The sequence below is a fragment of the Chrysemys picta genome, chromosome 7, assembly GCF_011386835.1.
Source record: "Chrysemys picta bellii isolate R12L10 chromosome 7, ASM1138683v2, whole genome shotgun sequence".
NCBI lineage: Eukaryota > Metazoa > Chordata > Testudines > Emydidae > Chrysemys > Chrysemys picta.
The window spans coordinates 68415765-68433887 of record NC_088797.1 but is presented as its reverse complement, the minus strand read 5'-3'; positions in this window follow the sequence as shown (position 1 = coordinate 68433887).

Below are 18123 nucleotides of genomic sequence, written 5' to 3'. Positions count from 1 at the left end.
TGGCAGTTCTGTCCCCCATGTGACATTTGCCAAAATAATGCTGATTAGTTTAGAACCAGATTTCAAGATACCATTCAATAGTTAAAACAAATGGTTTTAAAGGGACGCTTAATGTTGGATAGTTTGTATCACAAATTTTAGTCCCAATTTTGCAAAGATGTATGCATCTGCTTATCTTCACACTCTGCGAGTCAAATAGGAGACAATGTGGCCCAGTGGATAGAGCACTAGATGGGACTCAGGGGAGCTGGCTATATTTCAGGGTCGGCCACTGTCCTTCTGGGTGATGATGGACAAGTCACTTCACCTCTGTCTCAGTTTTCCCATCTGTAAAATGGGGATAATGATACTAACCCTCCTTTGTAAAGTGCTTTGCAATCTGCTGATGAAAAAGCATTACATAAGAGCTAGATATTATTACTATTCATAATGTGTAAATTTAAGCTTTGTGAGTCTTTGCAGGATTGGAGCCTTAAGAGCTTTGAAATAAATAAAATTTGCAAACCTAATACTGATGAGCCAGGAAGGCTTTATTTTTAAAATTTAATAAAAGTTTCTTCTCTCTTTTGGGAGGTTGGGGGGGTTAATATGAAGGATTATGCTAGTTTATGAGAATCAAGAAGTGAAACTAACTGGAAACTGATCACTGTAGCTTTACAGTACAGTTAAATGCAAAAATGAAATAAGTGAAGGGCGGGAAAGGGACTAGCATAAATGATGAAAAGCAAACAGTATTTAATGCTTTCAGTTTTAATATCAATCATTGGTAATATTTATATTATTTGGTCAAGCAAATATTTCCAAAGGAGAAATCTCTCCTAATAACTAAAATTTTAGGTGTGTCTGAGAACTATTGAAGTTGAAGATCAGCCCTTCATTATAAAAACTTTTTTAGAAGATACCTTAAAATTCACATTAAGATGAAGCTGGGCATGTAAATTCTCTGCTCTGGAGCAAATTTCTCCTGAAAGGTTTTGTTGAAAAATAGGTTTTAACTTTTTTCCTCCCAGTTTACATACATTACCCTCAATTCCTGTATTTGAACACAGGTAGAATGTATCCATGAATTAAGCCAAATATTTTTTAGAGAAATCAGGTTTTACAGGCAGAAGGATAAAAAAAAATACTATCCTACAATTTATTTCAGAACTCTCCAAAACAATTTTGCATATTTAGGGCCAGAATTAGCCTGTACACTGAACAGGACATTAAAAGTGGGACACAGATGCAGTCCTAGAAGCAGGCAAGAGAAGGAATTCAGGCTCCAAGAGACAGACTTTCTTCCTTGGGTCTCTGTTTTCCCCAGGGTGGGAAAGAGTTATGTCTGCCATCATATTACCTGATTATTTGTCCATCTCCTGCTCTGCCCTCATGCTGGGTAATGTGGAGCTAGGGCTCCGCCCACTCCTCACCCTCCTGTGTTTCAAGGGTTGGGGGGAAGGGGAGGGATTGTCCCCTTAATCCCATGTGCAGGTGCATAGGGCAAATCCAACTTTAAAGAATGTATGGGGATGAGCTATCTTGGTTTTGGCCTTTTGGTTGTGATCTAGTATCAGTTTGATAGGTGATATGAGGACTATATATCTTGCATTGGCAGGAAAAAGGATTAAAACGAAAGTGACTGTCTCGAATTTCTGTAATCCTTAAAAGCAATTAATTTACTTTCCTGATGCCCTAACACCAAAGTCCCATGGTGTGGGATTTTTAAAAAAGCACTTGGCGGTGGTATCGCTCTGCTCTTGTTAAAGTCCATGTGAGATTTACGTTTTACTTAAATAGGAACAGAGTGAGGGTGGTAAATGCTGTGCACTTTTGGAAATCTCACCTATTCTGGGTGCAGAATGCCAGGAAATGGAAGAGACATGGGGCAGATTGTAAACTCTGTACTCTCAATGCTGAGCAGTCATTTGCATGACTGGTCCCCACTGAAGACAATGGGAGTGCTCAGGTGAGTAACTGCTCACCATTAAGGGGTTCACAGTCTGGCGCAGTGACAGTGTCCTGGTCCAGTGGTAGCGTGCTGTAATACGCAAAAGTCTAGGATCACCTTCATCTTCTCTGGTCCTATTACCTATGACTGTTTAGCAATGGCTCTGTATTATACAGTGCTGAGTATTCTACCGACCAGATTCAGCTACGCTTACTCACTGTGAATAACACCTTACTCTACAAGTGGCTTGTTGAAATCAATGGGATCACTCGAGGAGCAAGGTGCTACTCAATGTGAGCAAGAGGGGGCTGAATGTGGCCTTCAGGATATATTATCTACATCGTGGGGGTGATTTAATGAGTCACTGTGCCGCAGAAAGGCTCCAGAATGCCCACTTTACCCTTGCCATTTTAAAGGTTCCAAAGAACAGTCATGGTCTTGCGTGGGTGTCTCAGGTGCAGGGGCGGTTCCAGGCACCAGCACAGCAAGCGCGTTCCTGGGGCGGCAAGCCGCGGGGGGCAGCCTGCTGGTCGCTGGGAAGGCGACAGTCAGGCAGCCTTCGGCGGCGTGCCTACGGGAGGTCCACCGGTCCCACGGTTTCGGCGGCAGGTACGCCAAAGGCGCGGGACCAGCAGATCACCCGCAGAAATGCCACCAAATCTGCGTGACTGCTGTGCTTAGGGCGGCAAAAGACATAGAGCCGCCCCTGCTCAGGTGTGGTCTGACACACTGTGACCAACTGCATAGTATGGTCAAGTGTGGAACAGAGTGGGAAAATATCCTTGCATCTGTCCTTTGCGCTCTTTTAATATGGCAGTAGATGGGAGAAAAAACACTGTATGATTCAGACATTCAAGGTAGTCATTTAACTACCTTTCCAGTTACAGGTCATGGAGCTGGAATGCTTGCCACATATAGATCTGTGCTGCAAGCATCCCCCCCACACACACACCCTCCAGCCTGTAGGAATCCAACAGTTATCACACAACTGTCACATGTTAACCTCATACATCAGAAATTTAAGAAGCCTGCCTAGCTGAAGGGCAGATGTATTGAACAGTGCTGTGTACACTTAAAAGCCTGTTCCATTTGGTCATATTTTATTGTCAGCCTAGCACAGCTTTTGACAGAAATAATTATCTTTTGTTCCCAACACTGAAAAGTTTTTTTTTAAACACTCTGGAATTGATGTCCCATCATTAGACAATGGCTAAGGGTTCTATTGACTTGGGATAGTTTACCTATTGTTTTGTACACGTGTTTACAAACAAAATAAGCTGGGGGGGTCACATCTCTTCTTTATGCCCCATATCTTCCAAGCCACTTGCCTCTGGGAGATGAGGCTCCCACTCCATGAATCTGCAGTCAGAGTTGAGTGCCAAAAGATAAATCAGACCTGAAGGCTGTACTCCCCTCTGGTCACATACAGACAATGACACCATCAAAATCTATGCAAAAATTGCACTAGAGAAAAGAATAATTTGTTAATAATTGCTTAAAAACCCCAAATAATCATATATATCTAAACCTCAGTCTTGTCGGCATGTGCAATGGGACCAGCAGTTAGTTAATCAGTCAATAGTGCCAAGACATTACGGAGTTGATAAACTGCACTGTAATTATAGTTGTTGCCACTTATTTCCCTTACGAATAAGTACATAGCATCTGCAAAGCCTTAGGATGGAGCCTGGGCTAATAGTTAGAATAGGGGATTGAGTGTCCATGTAGCTGGGTTCCATTCCCTTCTGTGCCATCTATCCACTTTACTTCCTTGGTGCCACCACTTCATAACAGAGCTTGCAATGCCACTGTTGGCACAACAGCAGCAAGTAGGAAGTAATTCACACCACCTTTTCCTGCCTCAGAATACAAGAAGGGGATACAGTTCTTACAGCGACCCTGGACTCTATTCTTAGACATCTCTCCGCTGCTGTTGTCACTTCTGATTTCCCTAAACAAAGAGATTGTCACTACAAAATAAGTAACAATGGAGAAACGCACAGGAATTAATACTAGTTGAGCCTTAAACTCACCATATTCCTATGAAGTGTATTTTCTGAGCTATCCTTTTGATAAGTGACAGACAGAAAAAAAAAATAGACATAAGATGCTTGGAAAGCCTAGCTGCATTTTACTCCTGTACATTCCAGTGGTACTTCTGATCCTACAGTATGTGATGCTTCCTGGAAAACTGGTCTACTGTCAGGAGATCTAAGGCAAATATGGGTCTAATGCCCTTTGAAGATTTGAAAAGGCATCTCCTTTTTTCCTGATATTATGGCTAAGACTTTCAAAAACGACTAGTAATTTTGGATGCCTACATTATTGTGAAATTAGGAGCTAATCCGATGCCGATTGACGCCATGGAATAACTCCCATTAACTTCAATCAGGTCTTGAATCTATCTTGGAAAAATTAACTTTGGGGCCTGATCCATTTTATCCAGAAAGTAGAACATCCCTGTTTCCACCAAGAAAACTTGTTGGTGGACATAGTAAAGGTATCACCTGTCACATGCAAACATTCGTAAAGCAATAATTGATGTTGTCAATCAGTTCTGGTCTTTTTAGTAAAGGCCACTCAGTTGGGAGGGAGGCAGCTAGGGCTCCAGGCCTCTGATGGGTTTCAGAGTTTATCGCTAGTTTTCCCAGCCTAGCCTCCAGCACTGCTTTTCAATGGCTGTACTTACTGTAGTAGGGCCTGATGTGGCATCATGAGACTAAGATTTGCTGCAACTTTCTTTTCTGCAACATCTGTCTTCCCAATTCAGTTTCACTTCCTGTAATCCCTCATTGTTTTACTCGACTAAAGTGTGTTGTGAGGATTGAAAGATAACCTAAGGCTATCATCAGAGCTGCTTCACATGTGCATGTTTTTTCCAATCTATTCTCTAAAGAAAGAAGTAGCTTTGGTCTTTAGTTGTTTGTATGGTGGAGGTGAAAGCGAAAAGAAGAATGGGTCTGCTTATTTGTGGTGTAGTATGCAAATAAAAAGGGAACAATGTTCCCAGTGGATCAGCAGTGTTAACAGCAGTCTAGCCATCACTATCATTGTAAACTGAATGCAAGTTTCATTTAGGGCAGGGGTAGGCAACCTATGGCACGAGTGCCAAAGGCGGCATGCGAGCTGATTTTCAGAGGCAGTCACACTACCTGGGTTCTGGCCTCTGGGGAGTCTGGGGGGCTCTGTAATTTCAATGAAGCTTCTTAAACATTTTAAAAACCTTATTTACTTTACATACAACAATAGTTTAGTTATATATTATAGACTTATAGAAAGAGACCTTCTAAAAATGTTAAAATGTATTACTGGCACGCAAAACCTTAAATCAGAGTGAATAAATTAAGACTCGGCACACCACTTCTGAAAGGTTGACGACCCCTGATTTAGGGCTTCAGAGCTGAATTCTACATTCCACAGTCAGGGTAAATTTCTGCCCTGACTTACATCTTTAGTAGTCTCTGTGGCATCAGGGTGCAAATCTGGCCAGAATTTGGCCCTTAACATAGTGATCAATTACAATGTTTATTTCTTTTGTAACAAGCCATTCTTTAAAAGTGTAATACAGAAATCTAACATGGATGAATGTGACTATTCCCTATGGTAAATACAACCTTTAAGTGTCAGTCTTTGAACTGACATCAGCTTGTTCTCCTGACAGCCGCATGACTTTACGTTCATGACTGTGCATTACCTTTAGCTAGCTGCTTCTCAAAAGTGATGACTGAACAACCAAATCTGGGCTGTGCAGAATTGCATTGTGCAGTAACCAATATTGTCAGTGTTTTACTCAGTATATTAACAGCAGAACTCCCATTGACTTTAACAGAAGCTATATGGCTAAAACCCTCCCAACATCACTTCGACAACTTAAGGGCAAAGCATCTGCAGCTAAACTATCTTTCCCACTAAAGTATTTTATGAACACCCATGCAAACACAGGCAGGCCAGATGCTCGGCCTGTGCAAGCAGGTATGGTTCTAAATGTTTGAGTAACTACTTGGGTCTTTTGGCAGGTGTGGTCCATGCTAAAAGGTTCATAGCATGGACCACACCTTAGTAGATATGTTGGCTTGTGGACCACTTCTTCTACTTATGACTTCATGGACCACCTCTCTTCCAACTGATAAGCAAGTAACATTTCTGTGGTACTTACAGCAATTGCTGACATGGAAAGTTAGTGTTTGTAACTTAACTGGTCAAAATGAGGAAGAGGAGCCAGCACCATGTGTCCAGTCACCTCTCTACCGTCAACCAGCAGATACTCCCAGATCACTGGTAACCCCTGGACTACAGTTGGGGGACTGCTGTTTCACGGGATGGTGGTCTCCAGCTGGTTCTCAGTGAACAATTTTTCAGGCAACAGAAACCTGTTCCACAATGAGCAAGACTTGGCAAGTTTGTTGACAGTAAAGCAATGAGGCCCAAAGTTGTATATTCATGGATACTAAGTGGTCATCTTCCCATAGAGGTGGCTTCTCCAGATCAAAAATAAGGAGCTCTGTCAGTGGGGAAGCTTCTACAGATGGTGCCCAGCTAGTACCTGCTCTGTGGATAAACAGGACCCCAGTCAACTCAGTGTCAGGGAGAGAGTCCTTAATTATTTATTTCCCCCTCACCCTTCAAATGTTTCAATTCTTTAATTCTATACATTTAAAAAACAATGCCAGCAGCTAGGTAATAACAAACCAGGGAGAAGCCTGAGAGGGCAGAAAGTGTAGAGAGGAAACCATTGTTGGTTTCATGGAGTTCTTCTAAATCACTGCATGTTTTAAAAAAAAAACATTAAAAAAATTATGAGAAATAATGCCTGCCCTACTTTCTGTGGGGTTTTCTTTATTAAGTATAAAGTAGCAAGAGAACTAGCAAAGTGGAATTGTACAACATATTCTTCCTGATAATTCACTGGACTTTTGCATATGATAATAATTGATGAGACAGGTGCAGACAATGCATACAACTAGATTGAAAAGCCACTCATCATTGTTATGTTTCACATCACTGACTAGAATCACTTTATCTGCAGTTGTCATTAAAAGCTAGTGACTCTACCACCATTGCCTTGGTGAATGCTATTCTGTGCATTTTTGCCAGGAGGGAGCATCAAAATGATGTACCCTTACTGAGAGCTACATATTGTTTTAAGTGCTAATTTTGGTGGATGAAATGAAGCATTGTAATATCTCTCAACTCAGTGGCATCCTTCTGCTATGGAATGTATTAGTGGATAATCAAGGGTGTAGTTAGAAAATTCATGCCAGAATTTACTAAATCTTGTCCTGTAGGAGGCAATGTGTTCTACTTGGTTTCTACAACTCTGCCATTGGCATGCTGAATGACCTTGGGCAGTCACTTTATCTCTTCATCAGTTTCCTCATGTATAAAATAGGGATAGGGATATTTCTCTTATTTGTCGTGTGCACTGAGTTGTATGAAGGAAACATTCTATACAAAAGAGCTACTGAAAATTATATTTGAAATTAGCAAAAACAGTCTTTAAGAGCCTGATCCAAAACCCTTGGAAGTCAAAGTCTTTCCACTGATTTCAAGAGGCTTTGGATCAGACCATAAGTGGTACTGTACCTTAGCATAAGTAGAAAGTAAGGCATAAAGCTTGGACAACACATAAGAACGCATGGTAAACATTTTTGGAAAAATAGCGTTATTGTGCTTAACAGGAATGGTATAAGTTAACATCAAAGGGACACAGCTCTTCATTTTAAATGCAATTTAGAGCCTATTTACATTTCACAGAAAATGGCATGTTGCTTTCATTAGGAGAAAATAAGCGTTCATGTTTACCTTCTGTTTCTCTCAAAATATTTGCATTACAAAGTCTTCAGAGTTCTAATTTGGATCCATTCACATGATAAGATTCTGAGAATGTCACTCTGAAGCCTAAAATATCTCTTGAGTCAGTGTGAAATGATAGAAGCAGCTACAACCCTGGTTGAGAGCTCTTTTTGTACAGAATATCTTCAGGTTGAATTATCACTGGGTTTCATGGTCTGTTACCACCCAATTTTTAAGTCCTTGGCCATTTTGACTTTATGAATTACACCCATGCAGTATACAGCTATACAGTAAGACATATATCTATGTCATGCTGAGAGTCCTAGATCATTTTGATATCAGAGATAACCAATCACCATCCTTATTCTTCAGCTAACTTGGATGCAACAATTTCACTGGTTGCATGAGGGAAACTGCACAGATGGTGTATTTCTCGGCCCAATAGCCACTTGCACAAATTAACACAAATCTCCCAGCACAAACCCTTTAGGAACAAATCAATACAACCACCCACACAGCAACACAACCAACACACACAATAACCCCAAACTTCACTCTAAAGCCTAGAATGTCTGTTGAGTCAGTGTAAAGCAACGGAAACAGCCACAAGCATGGCTGAGAGCTCTTTTTGTTTTGAATATCACCTGGTTCAAGCATCACTGGGATTCATAGTCTGTTACTAACCCATTTCGGCTTTTTTTAAACACATGACTTTATGAATTACAACCGTGCAACAGCATGGGCTTTAAAATGTGGCATCTGGGTATCTCCCTGATGAACAAAACATACAATGGGACTTCACATTGCATGGAAACACTAACAGAAAAGGAGACAACAATCCTTTTAAGCCCCGCTGTACACAAGTGAAAATGCTACAGCCAAGATCACCAATTGAATCTATTTATTGGTGAAGAAAGGTTAGTGGTGTGGGGGATGGGACATAAACATTTGCTCCAATTTCTTTTGTAATTATTTCCTTTCCCTCCATTTTCCTCCTCTCAGTCTATGGCTTCTTGTCTCACTTTTCAGATTAGACGCCTTTGTGCTATGTGACGGGAATGTACACCCCACACTAGGCCTGAATGCATTAAGTTGGCCAGGTTAGCCAATTAACTGCCTCAGCTGCACCTGGAGGAGGAGTTAGGGAGTAATGAGGGTTAATTAAAGGAAGCTCAGCTGGACAGGAACAGGAGGGGCCTATATAAAGCCCAGTAGCTGGGTGTAAAAGTTGGCTGCAGAGAGTGAGGGTAGGAAGCAGCCCAGGGACAAAGCAATGAGGTGTAGGACTATGAAGACCTTGACTGCTTGTTGTAGGGTCACTGGGCTAGAAACCAATGTAGAGGCTGGGTGTGGGTTCCCTTACCAGACACTGGAGAAGTGGCATGGAACACCCAATAGAAAAGGGACCCTCCCCAGCCTGGTGAAAATGAGCAAGTGAATGGGGGTGGGAGAGAGCAAGCGAAGGAGGGAGGGGGGATGGAGTGAGTGGGATGGGGCCTTGGAGAAGGGGTGGGGAAATGGTGTTCCACTTTGTTTGGCTAGAAAATTGGCAACCCTAAGCTGCAGTGAAAGAGAAGACTGTCTGGGACAGTGGAGACTGAGAACACACGCACAGGGAACTATAGTGACCTGGTTGGAGGGCTAAGCTATGAAGCAGGAGCAGTTGAGTCCTGAGAGAGCAAGACAGAGAGTGATGGAATGCAACTGCAGAAAGGCGCATAGGCCTGGCAGAGCTAATCCCCAGACTCAGCCAGGAGGAAGAGCTCCAGCTCCCTGACACCATAGTTCTCATAGTGACACGTGCTAGTGGATATACTGGACCATAAGCATGTTAGCACAGAACTCTCCTCAGGATTCTGCAAGACTAAGTCTTGTCCAAATGTTTGGACAAGGAGTTCTGGCAAGTGCTTCTCTTACATTAAGAAAAAAGACAATTCTAGATTTCTTCCCCTCAAAGTTATGCTTTTTCTGTAATATTTTCAAACAAGTACCTTCATGTTTCTCCCATGCTGCCCCTCACACTTGGGAGGAGTTCTCTGTAAACATCCACAAAAATGCTGAATCATCCCCTTCAAACTCTCCTTTTCCATGACATTGTGGAAGCAGAGAAAGAACTGACAGGAAAGGGATGCAATACATGACAGTTCGTTAGCAAGAGTCAGGCTAACTGTAACCCTGATAACGCGAGATTTGTAGAAGCGAGGATTGTGTGAGGCGGGTGAGAAAGAACTGTGTAAGAAGTCATTATGACCTGGTATAGATAAGGTGTAGAAGACCTTGTGTAGATAAGGTATAGAAAATATTGTATGTTGGCAAGAGTCAAAACAAGTGAGGAATTGAGATATCAAGATGGCCTATGTATAAACAAAATGCAACTGTTGCTCATTATTGTCTGTAACAAAAGGTATAAATGCTTGCTGTAATTGTTTACCTGTTGAGAGACCTGCTTAGCTCTCTCCCTCTGCGCAATTGTGAGAGTTAATAAAGCATCTGACTTGCTATACCTAAACAAATAGTGAGAACTCTGTTTTTCTCCGACAACATCTTCAAAAACTTAACAAGACGCTGGTGTGGTGATACCACTGCCTATCATGCTGAACAATATTGTCTTATTGCTCCCTTCTCTTTCAGGCAGTCTTCTCTCTGTATCCCCCTGTTGTCTCTTGTGTTATACTTGGTGTGACAGGTTACCCCCCACTCTAGGGTACCACATGATATACTGGAGTAGCACTGAGCCCACCTGTTCCACCAGCCTGGGCTCCCTTACTCTGTTCTGCTGAGCCAGACCCTCAAGCCTCCTCCAGCACACACCGGTAGGGACACACCCAACTGCAAAAACACCCAGATACTGAAATCAGCTCTGCCTGGGAAGGCTTCAGCTAATGAATTGCCCAGTACTCAAGTGCACACCTCACTCTGTAGTGCAAAACCAGAATTACACTGTCTTGCGGCACACAGAGAACTGTACAATGTAAGCTCATGAAATTTGCTCTCTCCTCAATGTGGAGGAACATATACAGCTTTACCCCTCCCCCGGTTTAAATTCCACAAACTGGTTTTAGAGAAAACAAAAACAAATTTAACTATGAAAGATAGATTTAAGTGATTATAAGGGATAGCAACAGATCAAAGCAGATTACTCAGCAAATAAAACAAATGCAATAAAAGCTTAAGATACTAAAAAACTGGTTACAAGTAGTAGTTTCTCACCCTAAATGTTGTTTTAGGCAGATTGCAGAGGTTCTTGCAGGCAAGCTGTTCTTGCTTGCAGCTTAAAACTCCAGGTATTTCTTTCGCAGGCCAGACACCTTCCCAGCCTGGGCTCAGTCCCCCCCATCCGTTTTTCTTTGTTTCTTAAATGTTCACAGCAGTCATCCTGGGCAGGGATTCAGTGAAGAATGACCACTGATTATGTCCTTCCCCTGTCTTAAATAGGTTTTACATATGACGGGAACCTTTGTTTTCCAGGAAGGTTCCCCCACCCCGTCAGTGGAAAAATACTGGGTATTCTATCATGGAGTCCAGTACCAGGTGACTGGATCACATGACCCTGCAGTGTCAAAGCAGCCATGAGTCAAAGGCCATTTGTAGTATCCCAGGAAGGTGGGAGATTAGCATCTTCAAAGACCTATTCTCCCTAATTGTCTATTGACTTGTCCCCAGCTAGTTAGCTATACTGATTGCATTCTGTCTGGTGGGCTTTCCCCAGGTGCAAACACTTTTGTAGTATAGTCAATATGTCCTAACTTTAGATACAAAAATGATACATGCATATAGTTATGATTTGCTGAATATGATTATCCTAACTTTTCTATCTCACATGCCTTAGTTTGCATAAAACATATCAGTTATGCTATAATCGTATTATAACAATATTTCTATGAATAATATGGGATGTAGTGTCACACTTGGATTGTAGGCTCCTCAGGACAGGGACCAACTTTTTGTTCTGTGTTTATACAGTGCCAAGCACAGCGGGGTCCTGGACCATAACTGGCACTCCTACATGCTACAGAACACAAATAATAAGTAAGTATTCACAGCGATTTAGAGTGACATTCGGAACCTAATTCTTTCAAACCCATACCTCCACTGATGAAAACTCCAAACCTGCAAGCAGATCTATAATACTGGTGGATCCTTGATTTCCAAGGGTCTCCATACAGGCAGCCCCTTGTGCCTGCATGAAGTCCCATCAAAGTCAAGAGTCCACCTACATCAATGGTTCTCAAACTTTTGTAGTGGTGACCCCTTTCACACAGCAAGCCTCTGAGTGCGACCCCCTTATAAATTAAGAACACATTTTTATATTTAAAACTATTATAAATGCTGGAGGTGAAGTGGAGTTTGGGGTGGAGGCTGACAGCTCACGACCCCCAGATAATAACCTCGCGACCCCCTGAGGGGTCATGACCCCCAGTTTGAGAAAAACCCTGACCTACATAGATCAGATTGCAGGATAGAAACACTATTTCTTATCCCCAATGAGCACTAAGGAATGTGGGTAACTAATTTAAATAAGAATTATTCCCCACATAAATATTTTCAGGCTTTTTCCCTCGCTTTGTCTTTCATGCATGGAGTATCCAAAAAACTTTTACAGAGCTAAAAATGCAGCTATGTTTTCCTTTCTGGATATGGCTAAATGTGAGAGCGTTCTCTTATTACATACAAATAAATTGGATAAATACAGTCTGACCTCAGCTGGGAACTATTGCTAAAATTCGAACTATGAACAGTTAAAGTGGGTGTGACCCTCATGTGATATCAATATGCCGTATGTACATTGGTAACCATACAATGCTGGACTGAGGAATGAATGGAATCTATAAATATAGATATAGGACATAATCCTGAAACCCTTAGTCACATAGGAAATCTTTACTTATGAGTGTAGTTCAATTGCCCAGCGACATTTTTTTCTTCCTCTTTCCTTTATTTGCAGCCTGTTGGAATGATATACTACAATAATTCACCAAACTTCCACTTTTGGGCCCAGATACTCAGCTGATGTAAACTGGCATGTTGACTTCAATAGAGCTATAACAATTTATACTATCTGAGGATCTGGCCCCCTAATTCAGCATTTGTAAGACTGTGTACACTTTCACTTCTGTGTACACTTTATAGACATTACATGTGCTTTTATTTATTCACTACAGTCTTTCAATGTGTCCCTTTCTGGGTACATGTATACAACTTAAATACAAAAAATAATTGACTAGTGTTACCTAAAGAGGCTTAATCCAGAAATAAACCAGTGTAACAAATATTAATGAACTTATTTTTGCTGTATATTAATATAGTTATCTTCCATTGTGTGTGTATTTAACATATCTATAAGTGTAAATTATATGTATATATATTATGGTGCAGATCTTCAGCTGGTTTAAGTCTCCATAGTTCTTGACTGCTAAGGATCTGGCCACACACCCACGCTACTTATTTTCACTCCATCCTAAAATGCCACTTCAGGGGCAAATTCTGTCGTTTGTGAGCACAAGTGATAATACTATCCAAATTTTGAAGAAAACCAGGGGCCTGATCCTGCAAACAGACCCACATGGGTGGACCCTTGGAATCAACGGTTATGTCTACACTGCAATTAAACGCTGCTGGCCCACGCCAACTGACTCGGGCTTGCAGGGCTTAGGCGGAGGGGCTGCTTAATCGCAACTTTGACTTGCAGGCTCAGGCTGCGGCCCAAGTTCTGGGACTCTCCCACCACACAGGATCCTAGAGCCCGGGCTCCAACCTGAGCCCAGATATCTACACTGCAATTAAACAGACGCTTAGCCTGAGTCACCTAGCATGGCACAGCTGTAGTTTTTTTATTGCAGTGTAGACATACCCAAATCTGATTTCGCAATCAGGGTCCAGGTTTGAAAATGTGGCCCTGTATTCAGTGGCACCAATTAGTGGGGCTGCAGGGAGGCGGGTGTGGAGTAAGATTTTTGCATTTGCACAAAGTTCCATAGGCCATGGAGGGCCATGGCCCAACCACAGTCAAACAACGATCCAATACTAAAGCAGTATGGCAGCTACTGCTGGAGTGGTCTGGAACATCGCTCCACTGGTGTGGCCACAGCACCACTGAAATTTGACCTGGCCACACCTCCGTACAGATGGAAGGGCAAAATTGTGACCTGGCACACGTCTAGTCTGGACAAAGGGGAGGCCAGGCCAAATGGCGCTATCATCTGGCATGCTGGGAGCCTTTACTGTACCACAGAGCTCTGGGGAGTCTGCTGGTGGCACCAGCTCAGGCACTGTGTGGGTCAGACAGGGAGTCCTGGCAAGAGGAGGAAGGGAATGAGCAAGGACCAGAACCAGAATTTGTAGCCCCTCCCGCACCACCGCCACCCAAGAAAAATCTGAATTGGTGCCACTGCCTGTATATACTTTGACACAGTATGTTGTTGTTTTTATAGGCAACTGTTTTATTAGCAGATAATTTACCAACTTAAGACTTTGAAGTGTATGTGAAAGTATGTGTCATTGTATTTATAGGTAATTTTACTTGAAAACAAACAAGATCAGAGTGCAACAGTGAAGCTTTGTTATGTCTTGTTCATGTAAAAATAAAACAAATGTTAAAGTACAGCGGGGATTCTCAACTTCTTCTGAACCATGCCCCACATTAGCTTTTTATTTAAACTTGGTGCTTGTACCTCCTACTATCATTAATGAATAATTAGAAGGTGTACTGTATCCTTCTGTAGCGGGGTGATCACCCCACTTCTGTCCTGAAGGGCATAAAACAGCCCTGGGAGAGGGCTGCAGCAGGGAAAAGCCAGGCTAACTGGGGGAAGCAGCCACAGGTGGGGCCACGCCCCAATCAGGCTACAGCTGGCCCTATAAGAGGGCTGAGGGCCAGAGACTGGAAGACACACACTCTCTCTCTCTCGCTCCTTAGAGAGAGAAGGACCTGGCTCCTGGGAAGCTGAGGAGGGTGCCTAGGAAGGGCAAAGGGAGCTGGGGAGCTCCAGCCTAGCAAAGCCCCAGGCTGAGTTAAGGGCCCACAAAGGTACTGGGGCTGCAGAGGGGCAGCCCAGATATAGGCAGAGGCAGCTTGTCCAACCCCCGCCCCCCTTGCCGATGATGTGTGGTTTATAGACTGCAGTCCGCCCCGGGGAGCGGGAGCTAGATGATGACTGGCAGTAGCCACTGAGGTGGGGATAGGGAGTTGGGGGTTCCCCTGGGTGGGGAGACCCAAATTGTGGGTTACTGCTGGGGGCAGGACCCTGACATAGAGGGGCACCAGGGGCCAAGAGGGACCCAGGGGCCAGCAGCAGGCAACACCAGCCTGCAAAGGGCACTCTGTGCTGAAAGAACTACCCAAGACTACCAGCAGGAGGCGTCGTGCTGGTGAGTCATCGCCCCACAACACCCTCCCAGAATGTTTGTGTGTGCCCCTCCCTGGTAGAGAATCACTGCAGTACAGTAACTGATCGAGAAATAAAGTAATGGATTTTAGGGCCAGAAGGGACTGTTATAATCATCCAGTCTCACCTCCTGCATAATACAAGCCATAGAACTTCAGTCAGTAATTCCTTCATCAAGCCCATAACTTCCATTTGAGTTACAAGCCTATCTTTTGGAAAGAGAACCAATCTTGATTTACAAATTGTAAGTGATGGTGAATCTACCTCATCCCTAGTTAAGTTGTTCCAATTGTTAATTATCTACACTGGTTAAAAATTTGCAACTTAGTTCTAGTCTGAATTTGTTTAGCTTCATCTTCCAGCCACCCATTCTCTTTATGGCTTTTTGTGATAGATTAAGGAGCAAGTTAGGAAGAAAGGAGGAGCTATAGGCAAATCTCAGGAGAGTTGGCAGTGTAAGAAATAGGCATGCTAATTCTTTCACTAGCAACCCTGGCCTCAGGGCTTTCCTTATGTAAGTGGGGGAATGGTCCTGCTATTATGGGGAACTTTCCTGGCTTCTGCACTACCCCGGTGAAGTGGGCTAGCAAAAGGATCTGAGTCCTTGTTCCCACTTCCTTTACCCAGAGGCCTCCCTGCTCTTGAGGATTCCCCCTCCACTCTCCTGTCTGGCAGAGTCCTTGTAACCCCAACAAGGCTGGGCCCAGGATCCTGGGGGGCTCGACCCCCAACCCTGCAGTGGTCACCTAGGACAGCGGCTTGGGTGTCCTCACTCCGGGGTACTCTCTCTGCACTGGGCATTTCCCTGACCCACGGATCATTACATACAACTTAAAGCACACAAGTTATTTAATCAATAATTAATTTAAAAAAGAATAAGGAAAAATGGGAAAGGTTAAAGGAAAACACATTACCCCGCTCTGTGGCAGGGAACATCACAAACAGTGTCTCTGGAACATCAGGGCAGTTCACAGTCTGTTCCTTGTAGGTTCCAGGCCTTCTTCTCGGGCCCTGGCTGTGCTGCAGGTTGGACACTTGCTCTGGTGGTATCTACACACCTCCGGCATTTGGGTGGTGGGACCCTTCTTCCCAGCGTCAGCTCCCCGTCAGGTTAAGATCCCCCTCCCAGTCGGGCCTGCAAGGACTCTTGACTGGGGGTGTCTTTCTGCGCTGGACCCTTTGCCCAGGGACCCCCTTGGCTGGCCCCAGTTGCTCACCACACCTGGCTCCAGACTACTCCAGCTCCCCTGTTCTAGCTCCGGCTCCACTCTGCCTCAGCACTGACGCTGCTGCTCTGCCTCCAGTCCCCTGGGCTGCTTCTCTGGCCCCTTTGACTCCAGCCCTGCTCCCAGCACTGGATCTACTCTCTCCCTGGGCTGCTTCTGTGACTCTGCTCACAACTCTGACCTGCTTCCTGGGCTGCTTTTCTGGCCCCTCTGGATCTGGCACAGCTCTGCTCCCCAGCTCAGCTTGGGCCCCTGCTTTCTCCTTAGCTCGGCCCCACTCTGTCTGACCCAGGCAATTCCAGCTCACGCGGAGGACAGGACCGCCCCTGGCCTCCTGACTCCCTGATTAGCCTGCCCGCTCTGTTATTCAGACTGACCTGGATCATTGGCCTCTCCCTATTGTTCCTGGGGACTGTCAGTCTCAGGGTTCTGATTTCCCATCGACCCTTCCCCTTTTAGTATTGGGAGCTAGCCAACCAAAACACCCCCACTGAATGTTAGTAAGGGGGCAACAGTCCCCTTACACTTAGGACTATCATCCCCTACAAAAGCTACTCCCATAAAGGGAAAAGGAAATGTCATGAGCTTCCACTTAACTTCCATTTCCTTTGCACACCTGTGGAAGTAGCAGGGAGTTTTGCAGGGGATCTGCACATGCCATGCAGGGATCTGCATAGGCCTTGCATGTCTACTCTGTCTTCCAAAGCCATTTGCCAGCACAGCTCCTATGTTCATTCCCCTGTCAGCTGCTTGCCCAGGAGAAGCATACCCTTTTCCCAGCCCCCAGAAGGGGAAGTCCAGACTGTAGGAAGGAAAATGGGTAAACTAATGCAGACAGGGTCAATGGAGTTACACTGACTATACAAGAGTGTTACTCAGGAGAATTTAGTCCTGTATGTTGGCTATTGTTAGGGAGGTGAACAGACAGAAACAACATACACGTTTATATGTATGTTTATAAGGAGGGAGGGATAGCTCAGTGGTTTGAGCGTTGGCCTGCTAAACCCAGGGTTGTGAGTTCAATCCTTGAGTGGCCATTTGGGGATTTAGTTGGGGATTGATCCTGCTTTGAGCAGGGGGTTGGACTAGATGATCTCCTGAGGTCCCTTCCAACCCTAATAATCTATGATTCTATGATATTATTTGAGGCACAGCAAATGAGACATCCCCAGGGCATAACTAGCCATCTGAAATGTGTACACTTACAAGATGATCCATCTCCCCACCCCTGTACTCCCAGAATCACCGAAGGCAAACTGGCCAAATTTTCCAAAAAGATTCCACCAAATGCAGCTATGTAGCATGAAGTTCAGCAAAGTTATAAGCAATTGAAAAGAAGGTCTTATGATAGAATGTGTCAGTCAACCTTAGTAATAGATGGTGCTACCAGCCCTGCCTATAAAAAGGAAAATACAAAGCAACAGAATGTAAACAAAATTGACCATAGTCTGGAAACCTCAGAAAACTGTCATGTTATTACAAAGCAGGATTTCTTTTACTAACCAGTAGAGGATTTTTACATGACGTTGAGAAGTATATTTCTTTGCGGAGCTGGTCTGTATCTCAGAGGTATCATAAGTACAGAACCATGTAATGTGGCAGTTACTATGGTAACAACTCATTTTCTCAGGGAAATCAGAGTGGATAAGTCAAGTAAAACCCCAAATAATTTCTTGTGACACAGGTTGGATATAGTGTTGAAATGGCACCCTTAACTTGTCCAGTCCTATGTATCAATTCTTTTCTTAGCTGCACATATGTTCCATGTATGAACTGGCAGTACCAATTT